Below are 13,860 nucleotides of genomic sequence, written 5' to 3' on the forward strand. Positions count from 1 at the left end.
GTTATTTTTTTAAAAAGAATTTATTTCTTTACTGCCTGTAAGATCAATTGGTACTAGTGTAGAGACTGTGTTTACAGTAAGTATTCTTAACTTCAGTGTTATTTACCTTACTGTGCAAGGTTAGACTGAAGCTGCCACTGATGCCAGAGGAATGTCCAAGAACAGGGACTGCATAGAAGTCTTCATAAATACAACCACAGCATTGTCAGTGAGTTTTCCTTTCTTTTATCAATAAATAAATAAATGCATAAATAAATGAATGAATGAATGAATGAATGAATGAATCAATCAATCAATCAATCATACATACATACATACATACATACATACTAATGTGAGACAATAGTTAAAAAAAAAAAAGCCCTGGCAATGAATCACTGACTTATTTACTTTTGCTTTTCATCAGCTTTAGTCATCAACATCCACTGCAACATAATGAATAGATACAGGGAAGTTGATAAATATAAAAATTCATCAGCTATTTAGATGAAGCTATCCATCTACTGTCATAGAACAGCATGCATATCAAAATGTATATCCAGCAGTTTCTAACATGGATTTACTGCATAGGACCTCAACAAGTACCTTACCATTGCAGGAATCTAAAGCAATAATGGTTTCTTTATCTGCTTTTTTCTTTTCATTTTCCAGTCTTAAGTTCTGGAGTATTGGGATTTAATTTTTTTCACTCATCAGGGCATATATGCTCAGGACATAGATGCTGTGTGGCTCAAGTGAATGAAGTACTCTTGGATTACTTGTTGTGTCATGGTCTTCTGCATGTGGGATAAGACCCTATAAACAGAAGAAAAATATAATGTTATAGTTTTGTGGGGTTTTTTTACTTTTCAACCTTATCTCACTCTAGATTTTTCAAAGAGAGGTTGGAACAGACGATACTTGAGATCTCCTTCCAACACAGTAGTCTCTGATTCCCATGTGGCATTGTATTCTATGATAGATAACTGGGGGGTTTTTTCCTCTCATAAAGACTGAAGAACAGTAATAAGATTCAGAAAAGCCAGAATTGTATCAATACAAGGCAAAAGCCTCTGCCTTTCAGATAGCAAATATTCTATTCCCACCTCAAAAAACCCCAAACCAAACCAAAACAAAAAAACTTGAAAAAAGTTGAGTTATATTCCTGCTTCACTGCCTATTTTTAATACTGCATCCCATAAGTTATTCAAGAAACTCAAGTGTGTACTGCCTTAACCTGGTCTGAAAATCAAGCTTTCAGCAAGCATGTTATTTTATTCTGCAACCTGCTTACTTCTAATCAATTAAATGGAGTTCAATTAATGTTTGACCAGAAGATGGGACAGCTTAGATATATTTTTTTGACAGTGATGCATATATGTTGAGCAATATGGCACACGTAGATATCACCAGGCTACTTGTGGTGCTAGTGGAGATTTGACCACTCTTGCTTAACAAGTCCTTTTTTGTTTCTCAGAACAGTTAACTTTTGTATTCTGAGCAGTTTCATCTCTGGTAATTATTCTTCGTTGATGTACATTTTAATGATTTTTCATTGGTCTGTTATACTTATTTGCTTGTGTCCACAGAGAGTGCAATCCATCTACAGCTACTTCTGATACTGACCAGGATACCAGCAGGAAGTTTAGGGACTTTAATGGTTGCTGAGGTATTGTATGTTTCCATTTTCAAATGCATCATGAAATTATTTGTAATTGTGGTGGTTAACTGATTAAATAAACTGTAATCACTTAGAAATATAGCTGAGAATCTCAAATTCATATCCTAGCCTTAATATTTGTCAAAGTAATTTGGGTTCATCGTGGAGAAAATTATTCAAATCAATGTGAACAAAATGGTAAGCTACTAAGTATAAAAACTGACTTATTCAGTGAAAGTTTTCAGATTCTTTTGATACACTTCTGCATTCAACATGGTTATGTAGACCACAGCTGAACCAAAGGGCATGTTATTCCAGAATTCATATACATGTCCCATAAGCGCGTTCAACAGTACAATATTTACATTTAAAAGAGACTAAGAAAGTTTGTAAGTTTGCAAGTGTCCCAAATTTTACACTTTTTTCTGCTAGTAACTTTTGCTAAAGTAATTTAAAGTTAAAATGCAAATTTAAAGCTAAATTCCCTAGTCCCTCAATTCTCCCTAGACAGACAGCATTCACATGTAAGAAATTACTTCTACTCTGAAGCACTCTTGCTATTGAAAGAATGTTGCAGGAAGTAGATTTGTATATATCAAAATGGGAGAAATATGTTAATCACAACCACAATAAGCAGGCATATTACACACTTGCACTCTTACACGAATATCAGTATGAAAGATAACCCAAAGCCAAAGAATGTCAACTGAAACTGTATATTTAACTTTTGAAGCTTTAAAAAAATAAAAGCTAGCTGTAAAAAAGACACTGACAACATCAATTTTCTTTACATTTTTTCCTGTTGCCTCAATCTTTAATTTTTAACTGAGAACACTGTAATTAGAATAGTCTGCATAAAAAAAATAAAAGAAAACCAACACATAAATAAGAGATGTTATAATGGGAGTTTTTCAGTTTCTCCTTTTGATACTTAGAGACAACTTCTGCAGATGCCCGAGATAAATAGCATAAGTTCACTTCCTATTCTTCGTTTCTTCCTTCTCCCTGGATACAAAATGCCTGTCTGTTCTTCTTTGGTTTCAGTTCCACAGAGACTTTCTGTTGTGCCATGAACCAAACAGCAGTAGAAAATATGTAAAGAATGAAGCAAAGAAAGCCAAGAAGAGAAGGAGAGTAGTTGTGGGATAATATAATTTTGTATTATATTACAGTGGAATGGGAATCCTGGAGAGGTGGTGGATGTCCTAAGTCTATCAGTGTTTAAGAGGCATGTGGACAATGCACTTGATAATACACTTTAACTTTTTGTCAGCCCTGAAGTGCTCAGATAGTTGGACTAGGTGATCGGTTTAGGTCCGATTCAAATGAAAATAGTCTATTCTATACTGGACAGAAGGGTTCCCTTTAACATTCATGGGTACAAACCTTCTCCTATAAACTTGGTTTCAGCGTGGAACTCTCTGAGACCCAAACAGATTTCTAGCACTTAAAAGCTAGTTGTTTTTCACTGTAGTCTTTCTATACATGATCATTGCTCTGTTGAAGGAGTGGGATGTGCTCTGCAGGGCCACTGACTGTCCAAGCAGGCTCATTTACAAAGCAGTTAAAAAGAAACTCCAAAAGCTCACTTGCATTCACTTGGAAAGTTTGCATTTTGTTCATGAAGCAGTGAATTTGCTAGGCAGAGTTTTAATGAAGGTCAAGGAAAGGGCCTGGAAACAGGGTTTATGAAAGTGTTGTAAGATTCATTATTGTCATTGTGCAGAAAAGGATAATTTCCCTAAGAGAAATGGTGACATATACATAATAAAGTCCCTGTCCCTGTCATGACAGCTCAAGAGCATGCCATCGTTACCACCTATGTCACACTGCAGGTGTGCCTGCCATATGGGTGACAGCCGCTGACTTCTCTGATCAACACATAATTATCTCTGAATAAAAATGCACATTGGAGTAGCTGGACATAATGGATTGAGGACCCAGGGCAAAATGCTCTTTGTTGCGTCCCACAGCACCACCTGGGGGTAGGAGGGGCCTGAGGGGAGCCACAGGAATCTGGGCAACCTTGAGAAACCTGCAGTGACTGGGCTGCCTCTAGGTTATCGTGTTTATCCTTCCTGTCTTCTCTTGGATAGGAGAGGTCACTTGGTTAATGGCAGGATGCCCCTGATGGAAAAGGTCCTCCTGATCAGGGCTGTTCTCCACTGATCTAACCATATATCTCTCTCACAGCATCTGGATAGTTTCCATTTGCAGAGTCCCCTTCCCCCATAAGATAATAAATATCATATCACAAGGATGGCAGTGCTCCTTCATGGAACACTGACTGTTTATTAGAGGCAAAAAGTTTAAGAGAAATGCTAACAATGTTCATTAATGGCCTGCATCCAGGTTTAATGAGGCATGTCAATATGCGAACTGGGCAACATCAGTGGCATAATAGTGGTGGTAAATGGGAGTAATTGTATCCAATTGTACGGCACAGCTTCCAGGAATGAGCCCGAACTGCCAACTGACAATGACAGAGCAATTATGGGAAGGCAAGCGAGCTGTGTCAAATTAGCACTTGGTGAGAACTCATTTTTCAGAGATGTGCTTGCTCTACAACACCACAAGTGATAGCTACTTTATTGTGAGTGATAGGAAGACCAGCACTTAGACTGATGTTCTGATTTGTCAATAGCTGTATTTGAAAGCTTAGTGTCACAAATATATAGAGATATTCAGGGAGAGAGGCACACTGCTCATGATCCGAAGGATAAGAACGTCACAGAGAAGGTCATCTGTCAGTGTGAGCTGTCAAAGAGAGATCACACTCTATGAAAAGGGAACATTCAGCCGACTTAAGTAATTACCTTTGACTGAGATTTGAAGATGTCTTCTTTTGTTGGCCTACATTGACTGCATAATTTATAATTTACTGCAATCAGTGAAGGGCTAGAAATCGTAACTAAGAAAATCCTTATTTTATTTCTATAATTGCATTTCTTTTTTTCTCTCTTAGTGCCTCAGAATGCAAAAGTAGGGTCTTGATGAAATCTTTTCCAGTAACTTGCTTGAATCAGTTTTATCGTTTAACATATCATACCCAAATTGAAAGATTTGGGGGTTTTATTTGATTTTGTTGGTTTTTTTAATTGCAGATATGAGTCATACCCCACGCCATCTTACAAAGTACACTACATTCCTAATGTGGCTTTACATCTTTTGTGGGATTAGTAGTTGAAAAGGATAAAGAAACAATTCAATTTTTTTCTTTCTAGTGCAGAATAATGAAAAAAAAAAGATTTGGAGTACTAAGCACTGAAATTGTAATCCACATCCTATTCAGAGATAGAGATCAGTTTGATATAGTTGTCAGAACTGCAGAAAGATAAGTATTGTAGCAAATATTTTAGAACTTTGTGGATTAATAGAATTTCCATTGCTTGGTGTCTTTTTTTCACAGTAATCTTACTGGATCAATGTTTGAAAAGTAATTTTTTAGCCTTTAATAATCTTAAAAACAAAAGATAATGTATGACCAATTATGCTCTGGGGTATAACAAGTATTACATTTTAGGTTTTTATCTTAATAGGAAAAAATATCTACTTACATTTTATTAACTAAAAATATAGCATGAATTGTTATCAACATAGCTTTTGAATCTTTATTTTCCCAGTAAAAAAGTAATTTTTTGAAACCTTTCTTTTTCTTATTCTACTTGCCGTGGTGGACTGTTTGGTGTATCAAACTTTCCAGTTCAAACAGGGAAATCTTTTATTGGGAGTGGCTGAATGATTGATGAATTGTAACAAAAAGAGACCGAGGATTACCATGCCTTCTGGCCAAAAAACTGTTGTTTAATTCCCGGTGTATTGATTAACTGTACAGTTATTGACAAAAGAATTAATTTAAGTACTTTAAGTCAATGTTACTTTAGTTGAAAACTCTACCTTTAGGCACAAGGAAATGCCAGTACAAAACTAGTCAATTAATATACTATCAAAGTAGTGTCACATGAAAAAAGGCTTATGTCTTCACATCTTAAATTTTAAGCAGGATTTTCTGTCATGCTAATTTTCTAAGATTCATCAAAGAGCCATATTTAAATTTTGTAATTGTGGGTTTAGTGAGGCTTTCTAATTATTTAATGTTTTCTCTGAACTTTAAAGATTCTTCTAAAATATACTTTGTTTTCTTTAGTTTGAATTTCAGTACTTGACATTATTTTAAATTATATGCCTTGCTGATTCTGAAACACATTTTTAATCATTATTTTTTTATGTTTCAGAATTCTTTAGGCCATTCAATTTCCTCCATTGTTGAAAGCTGTTTAATTCACAACGCCTTGAGTACAGGCCCGTCATCTATTCTATAGTGACTATACCACTTAATAATGGAATAGTGCATCAAAGTGCCACTTAGGTCTCAAATTGTTATGTATGACTGTCAAAGCGGTGAAAAAAGCAAAAAGAGGCGGAAAAAAAGGAAAAAACCCCCTTGATTTGTCTTTACTACTGAAACGTGAATTTGTCAGCCAGGTTTTGAAATCACAACAGCATTGCTTGCATCCCCAGCGAGTTGTCGAAAACTTGACAGGTACATATTTTTTCAACTACAAGCACTTCTATAATGAAAACTAAATACACAAATCTTTTTTTTTTTCCTTTGGCTCTTGACAGATAGTTGTTGCCAATGGGATTTAATGTTCAGGTTTGAGTTGTCAAGAGAAATAACCAATAAGCAATCCAAGTAGTCAGTATACAGATATTCAAAAGCAAAACATACGGCTTATGGGATATACTGGGAAGATTTGAGTGTATAATTAACTAACTTAGGAACCAAGGACACTTAATCTTCCCTCTAATGGCAAGTTCAACCTATCACTGTCTCTCTCTGGGGGACAAACTGTAGCTTGTTTTCTGATCACCAGGGCCTTTGGTTGTCATTTTGCTCTTTCTTATTCATCATATCATTGAGTTCTGGCACTGTTCCTTTCATCACTACTTAGACACAGTAAAATTAACAGAATTTACTGAAACTGTATTCATCATTTTATGTATTTTTAAACTGGGACTGTTTATCTGTATGCTGACTCTGTCACAAAATTATTTGCTTTTCCTTCAGAGAAAGGAAAAGGAATATTGATTTGTACATTTGTTGCCTGCATAAACACATGTTTACAATGCTTACAGGGGAAACCATCAACAATATTTTTAAAAATGCTTTAAGACTAGTCATTTACCTTCAGGCTATCCTCTCATTTACATGACACTACATGTCTGTGTGCATGTGTGTGCAGTATTTATGTGTATAGGAGAGAAAGCAGGCTAGTCTAAGGAGAATGGGGTGTAGAGGAGGCCAAATATCTTTTGCTTTGAGCAGCTCCCCCTCCCAAGCCCCTTTGGGGCTCTCAGCAGTCAGGAGTGAGGCCAGAAACAGGAAGCCCCAGCAATGCAATGCTGCTAAATTCGAGTTTGCATAGAAATGACCACATAGTTCCAGATGGGAAAGCCCTCTTAAACTGCCTCCCTAGGAAGCAGGGGACCCAAAAGTGAAAAAAAAACCAATTCCATTTGCTTAGGAAGCTCTGTGCTCACAGAAAGGCAATGAAAATGGCTCCTTGGCAGAATTCAAAACAAAACAAAACAAAAAAACAAATCTCCCCTAGACCACCACAAAAATCAATCAATCAATCAATCAATCAATCAATCAATCAATCAATCAATCTAAAATAAAATAAGATAAAAATTAAAATAAAAAAATAAAATAAAATAAAATAAAATAAAATAAAATAAAATAAAATAAAATAAAATAAAATAAAATAAAATAAAATAATAGCTTTTAAGATGCAGGATATCTAAAGGAAGAATGCAGCATAAGAAGAGAGTAGTATGTCTAGTGCTTTCTGGGCCGCATGTCAGTATTGTAGAGCAGGAGTCAGGGGCATCCAACTGCTTTCCCTGGGTTGCTGATCTCTACATGCACAGATATGGGACATTGCACACAGCTGATCTAGAAGCCTCAGGACACATGTATGTCCTGAATGTACCTCTTATAAATATTCACACAGCAGGGAATGTAATCGTAATTTTATAACCTCTCAGTACAATTATTGTGCTTACTAAAGTACTGATTGTTTACTTAGCAAAATTTATGACTTGGCATGAAGTTTTGCAAAGCTAGATTATACACAAACAGAAGAGATCTCCACAGAACATCCAAGAATATTATGTACATAGATAAACCCAGGGCTTAAGGCATGCATTGTGAGCAAGGAGAGTCAAAGTGAAGGCTGACACAACTTCCTTACTTGCTCATAAACCTCTGCAGTCACCTGTGTACAGTAAATCTGTCTTAGTTCATGGATCATTGACACAGTAGACCAAAACCTTTAAGGTCACTGGTATCAAAGTAGCTCGTGTGCTTATGCATTATGGACTTGATCCTGAAGGGTGCTGTGGCCCTGCCAACCAGCTTCAGCTGAGCTCAGGCTGCCCAGTGCCTCGCAGGATTGGACCTGCAGAGTCTGGTAAAGGGCTTTGCCATTTTGCTTGGAAAAGATTGTACTTGTACAGCAGATCTGCTTCCTGAATCAGAAAGCTGTGTCCTTCTTCAACTTAAAATACTAAATCTTGAATGTCTCTTTTAACCTAAAGAGTAATTTGTGCGTAAATGTTTTGTTTTAAAACAAGTTATTGAACCATCATGAAGAGCAAGAGAGAGCAAACTGTCCTAAAGACTACTCATTTTGATAGTCCTTTTTGATATGCACATTTAAAACATTAAAACATCAATTTTCTCCAGTTTAGTGAAGTTACAAAAAAGTTCATTAGCCCTTTCCAAAGGACTGACAGAGGATTATGATATAATTACCAACAGATCTTTAATACAGTGGTAGAATGACTGACATTATTATTCTAATGCTGGAAAATTTACTGCAGATGTTTTTGAATCAAAATATTCATACTTGCCTGTTTAATGCAGATACTTTTAAACATTAATTGTACCTGATAAAAAGCTCACCCCCTGACTGATATACATGCTAGAGGTACTGTTGTTATCTGCAAGTCTGGATAGCTCAAGGTTATCTGACTGTGTTAATAGGATGAAAATCCTGGTTTAACACTCACACTTCTAACATACAGCCATAAAGACACTGAATGAAATACAACTGGCTGTCTTTTCCTAGGAAGCAGTCTACAGGTCTCCAGTGATTGTTTCAAAAGTTAGAGACTCTTAAAGGTCCTACATTTCAAAGTGCCTCATTTGTAAAAAACTTAAAAGTGAAATATCATGGAAGAGACGCCCACATGAAGGAAATCTGTTTAAATATTTATCTGATGGTTTTTATTTTTAAAAACATAATATTTTGTACAAGAGAAAAAAGATAAGAGAATTATTTTCATGAAACAACTGATCTGTATCTAATCTGTGTCTAATCTGTAGAGACATATTAATATCAAAAATAGACTTTCTCAAAAAATCAGGCATAGCAAAGATTTCATAATATATTTGATTAATCAAAACCCAAACGGAAAGTTCTGATCTTCCCAGATGCTGATAAGGCTTACAACTTGCTTCAGGGCATTATAAACCTTGCAGCACAAAGTGCTTGCATATATTTTATAACACACCAAAGTCTCACATATTTCTGTAAAAAGATCCATCATTAATATCTTACTGCTTCTTTTCCTGGGCTGCACTTTATGGACATAGTATCATGAACTAATTTCTGCAGAGGCATTTCTTTTTTTTTAATTCCTTAGTCTGACAGGCCAGCATGCTCGACACAGATCAGATCATAGGTGATCGTAGATCACAGATCATAGGAACTGCAAACAAGTAACAGGAGCAAGGATCCTCAGCCCTGCTGGCTGAATGGTTAGCCAGAAAAAGGATAGAAATAGTTTTATTGTGTGCTCCTTCAGTCCTGGATCGACTTTAGTTCAGCCTATTTTGCAAACTTAAATGCATTTGAGAATTATTTTAACTTATATTAAAGACTTTGCAGACTACAGACTGAGCAAAATTCTGTAGGAGAGCGGAAAGACAGAAATTACGAGAGTTGAGTGTCTCTATTTCAACCAGTTGGGGTTTTTGTTTGTTTTGTGTCACAAACTACCAGAAAAACAGAAGATCATAGGTATACGGATGCCAATAAATGTTTATGTGGCTCAGCCAGAGGATAAGCAGTATTTTGTCACTAAATACAATAGCATGAGATACTCAGCATCTCCAAAGTGCTTTCTGGAAGCATTCATACTTTTCATATGTTTTATTGTCCTTTCTTACCACCTCTGCATATATCAAGTGGAGACTAATATTCCGGTGCCATACACACTTATCAGTGGCAATATTTTGGAGGAGAGGGAGGGAAGAGCAAAGGCAGAAGGTTATGAGCTGACCTGAAGAGGGAAAATCTGTCCACTGCTACACCTTTTAATGAAAGAAACCATCTGAGGGGCCATTTTACATCACAGCATCAGAAAAAAAGGGAAAAAGAATGTAGAAAATCCCATTTTTCTCCTTACTTGGCTTTTTGTTTAAATATGATGTTTAAGCTGGGTGCTGTACATGGTAACAAGCTGTAGCTAGCATTCTGTGCTAGGCATTTAAGTATTGAGTCAGCTCTTTCTTAAAATTAGTAATGAATTTATTTTGTGTTTGATACTAATACATGATATATTCTGACACTCCTCAAAAGGGGAAACTTGCCTTAGATGCCAAGTTAACACCACAGGAATATTAAAGCCAATGCTAAACACATCACCACTATTGTCCTTATATTGGCTTCATATGTAGTATACACCCAGAATTAGACTTTCTAAATATTTAACTACATAGATTGTATTAGTTAAAAAAAAACAAAAAAACCCAAAAAAAACACAAAAAACCCAAAAGCCCACCCAAAAAAAAAAAAGAAAAAGAATCCCCAAAACCCCCCACAAAACTGCTGGAATAAAAAAATTAAGAACTAAAGCTCTTACAGATTATCTGGTTCAAACAGCATCAGAAATTGCTCAGGTCTTCATCAACACCAGTGGCATCATAAACAACTACAGTAAAAATAAAGTTGAAATATACACTGCAAATAGAAAACAAGGTCAAGGGTTATATTTGAACTAAATGTTTTCTTCAAGTGGGGCCAAATTTAAACAAGGTTCATTCATTCCTTCTTGTAAGCCCCTAGAGAGTCTGATAGGCAAAGTTCTGTTTACCTTACTTTTTATTTTTATTCATTATTGTTCATGTGACTGCCCTGCTAGCCTTTTCTTATGGCTTATTTTAGACCCTGAAAGAAACCACTAGCATTTTTTAAGTTATGAGAAACACGAGTAAGAGGGGCAGGACATACACTGCTGACTTTGGGAATAGGGCTGGTGTCTGCTGTGCTGAGCTGTAAACTAGCAATATTGAAGGCAGCTTAGACTTTGATAAAAGTATCCAAGGGACTTAGTGTATTTCCTAGCTCTCTGATCTGCTGACATCTTTCACTTTCTCTCCCCACCTTTCTGTCCCTCTTTCAACTGACTTCATCCACAGGTGAAGAATGTGCCCATGGACTCAGGTTACCTTAAATGAAGTAAATCAATGCCAGGCCAATCAGTACAGTTTATTAGTAAATCTGTAATTAATCATTCTGTACTACCCAGAATTATTATCATTTTTATCTCCTTTGACTTACCTTTTTATTCTTTTATAGTCCTACTTTCTCATATAGTTTTTCCTTTGTTTCCAGTGACTGATCTGGCTACCTTTGGGGATATTTCAAGTTCAGAGTGAGTTTTACATTCTAACTTCAGATCTCACAGACTGGAGATAGGGGATTTCTGCATCTCGCAGAACAGGTTGCCTGGGAGATTGGTAAATTCGTACCATCTTGACAAAGAAACCATATTCATACTTCTAAAACAGTATATCATGCATAGCACGATCTTCTGATAAAAAATTCTGATCAGTGGAAGTTAAAATTAATGTTGAAAATACTGAACTGACATTACAAAGGAATGAATGTAAAGAAACTCAACACAAACCTTGACTGTTGTTCCCAATATATGCAACAGACTTGCAGACTCTATGAGCTGCTACACAAAATTGCCATTTAGAAGTAAAAGGTAAGTGCAAAAATACCACAAATATATGGGATATACCAGAACACATAGAACTGGGTCACTGTTTTAAAATAAGAGCATTTGAACGAGATGCAGAAAAACCCAGGATGCTGGAAAGAAAAGGAATAAAATAATAGACAAAGGAGGATTTGCTCAGAGAAATTGGTTAAATTCTGGAATAGGTGGAATAAAGAGAAATGTTTTTAACAGAGGCTATTGCTGTGGATTTTGTATTTCATCTTATTGCAGGTCACTTCATTGGAGGGGGTATATTTTCTTTTGTGATAGCAACTGATCCAACCAAAAAGGACTTTTGACCTTGTAAAAACCTTTGACTTTTACTTTTTATGATGTAAGAACCAGTTCTTATTTACATCCATCCCTAATCAGCCCCTACAGGAAAATTTAAGGATAAAATGCCATCAGGCCCTAGAACTCAGTCAGCTGGACAAGAGGATACAGTTCATTAATTCAGCTGCAGAGCAAGGCTGGTGTATTCACCTGTCTCTTCACATATACCTCCCAGTTACTCCAAGTCTTGTAGTGAACTCACATGAAAGAACTATAAAGACAGGCACTATACATTAGGCGTCACCATAAGAAATATTTTCAGACACTCCAATATCTGAATAACGATGGTGTAAGACTGCAGTGTTGTGCAAACTGAAGTCACAAGTCTACCTCTGCAAGATGACTAAGTGAAAAGTTGTGATAATGGAGACTTACTTATTTATCAAAATTCATCAATGTTCTTTACAGGAAATACAAGCTGCCATTTTGAAATAATTTTCAAAATGTGAGGTTGAAGTCCTTGATCCAGTTAAAATCAAAGCCTAATGAGTTTCAAAGACTCAGGATTCCTCCACAGCTGCCTACAGACTCACACCCAGATAGCACTGAGTATCCCCAGCTCCCCAAAACAGGGAGGTTTTTTGTGCTAATTCCGAATGACCACACTACAGTCTGCCAAGTTGACCTATGCCATCATATGTGTTATTTGGAGCAAGGTTTAGCCCTGCAAGATGTAGAAAAGGATCCCTAATCATAGACAATATTTTCTTTCAAAGTATTTCTGAAAATTCAGGAAGGAAAAAAATACCGACATGCAGACCTTTTCTTTTCTTTTCTTTTCTCTTTTCTTTTCTTTTCTTTTCTTTTCTTTTCTTTTCTTTTCTTTTCTTTTCTTTTCTTTTCTTTTCTTTTCTTTTCTTTTCTTTTCTTTTCTTTTCTTTCTTTTTTCTCTTCATAGTTTTCTTCATTTTCTAATGGATACTGCACATATAGGGGTTGAGGATATGCAAACGCATAGTTAATTCCTATAATGTTTCATAATCAATGCTTTGTATCTGAACAAAAGTGTAAAGAAGGGCATAAATGCACTAAGCTGCATTTCAAAAATGACATTATAATTGCAGGACTGCCTATCTTACCTTGGCCTCAAGCATTTACTGGGATTTAAATTTATTTCAAACTGTTCTCCCAAGTCTGCCTAATTTTTTTTTGTCCAAATAGCAGCAACTCACAGTTAGTGAACAAAGCTTCAAGATTTTTTTTTACTTGCAGCTAAATTTAACTTTACCCATCCAATAAAAAAGAAATAAGGGAGCCTTTATTATCTCCCTGGATTTCTGGGTATGATACCACATCATAGAGAAGTGGTTATTAGAGACAATGGCCTACCAAGGTGAAGTTTGTAATAAAGCCTATTATGTGGTTTCACCATTGACACTAATGGAATGTAACAGTGATTTAGAATGATTTAATGGTTCCCAGGTTGTGCTCTAATAGTGCTCTTTATATTATGATGTATATCACAAAACCTAATGTGGCTGTTGTGATATATTGACAGTATTCATGCTGTTTCATTTTTTTAGGGGAATTTTAAAAACTGTCAAAAAAGAAAATTAATAGCCTGCAACTGCATTATTTTCAAGGGGTCTGTTTTTTAAATGTATGTGCATAAATTTCTATTTGGTGCCATGCTTAAGCTAATAAATTCATTTGCATTTTTATTCCAAAGTCATAAAAGTGGAATGTGTGCACGCATGCATTTGTGTGTGTGTCTGTATTTGAAGCCTTGCTTTGAAAAGATTACACCGTCAACTCAAAATCTGTTTACAAAATGGTTTTAATGGTTTCAAATGCTTACAAAAGGGGAGTAC

Source organism: Pithys albifrons, chromosome 3 (assembly GCF_047495875.1).
Source record: "Pithys albifrons albifrons isolate INPA30051 chromosome 3, PitAlb_v1, whole genome shotgun sequence".
Taxonomy (NCBI): domain Eukaryota; kingdom Metazoa; phylum Chordata; class Aves; order Passeriformes; family Thamnophilidae; genus Pithys; species Pithys albifrons.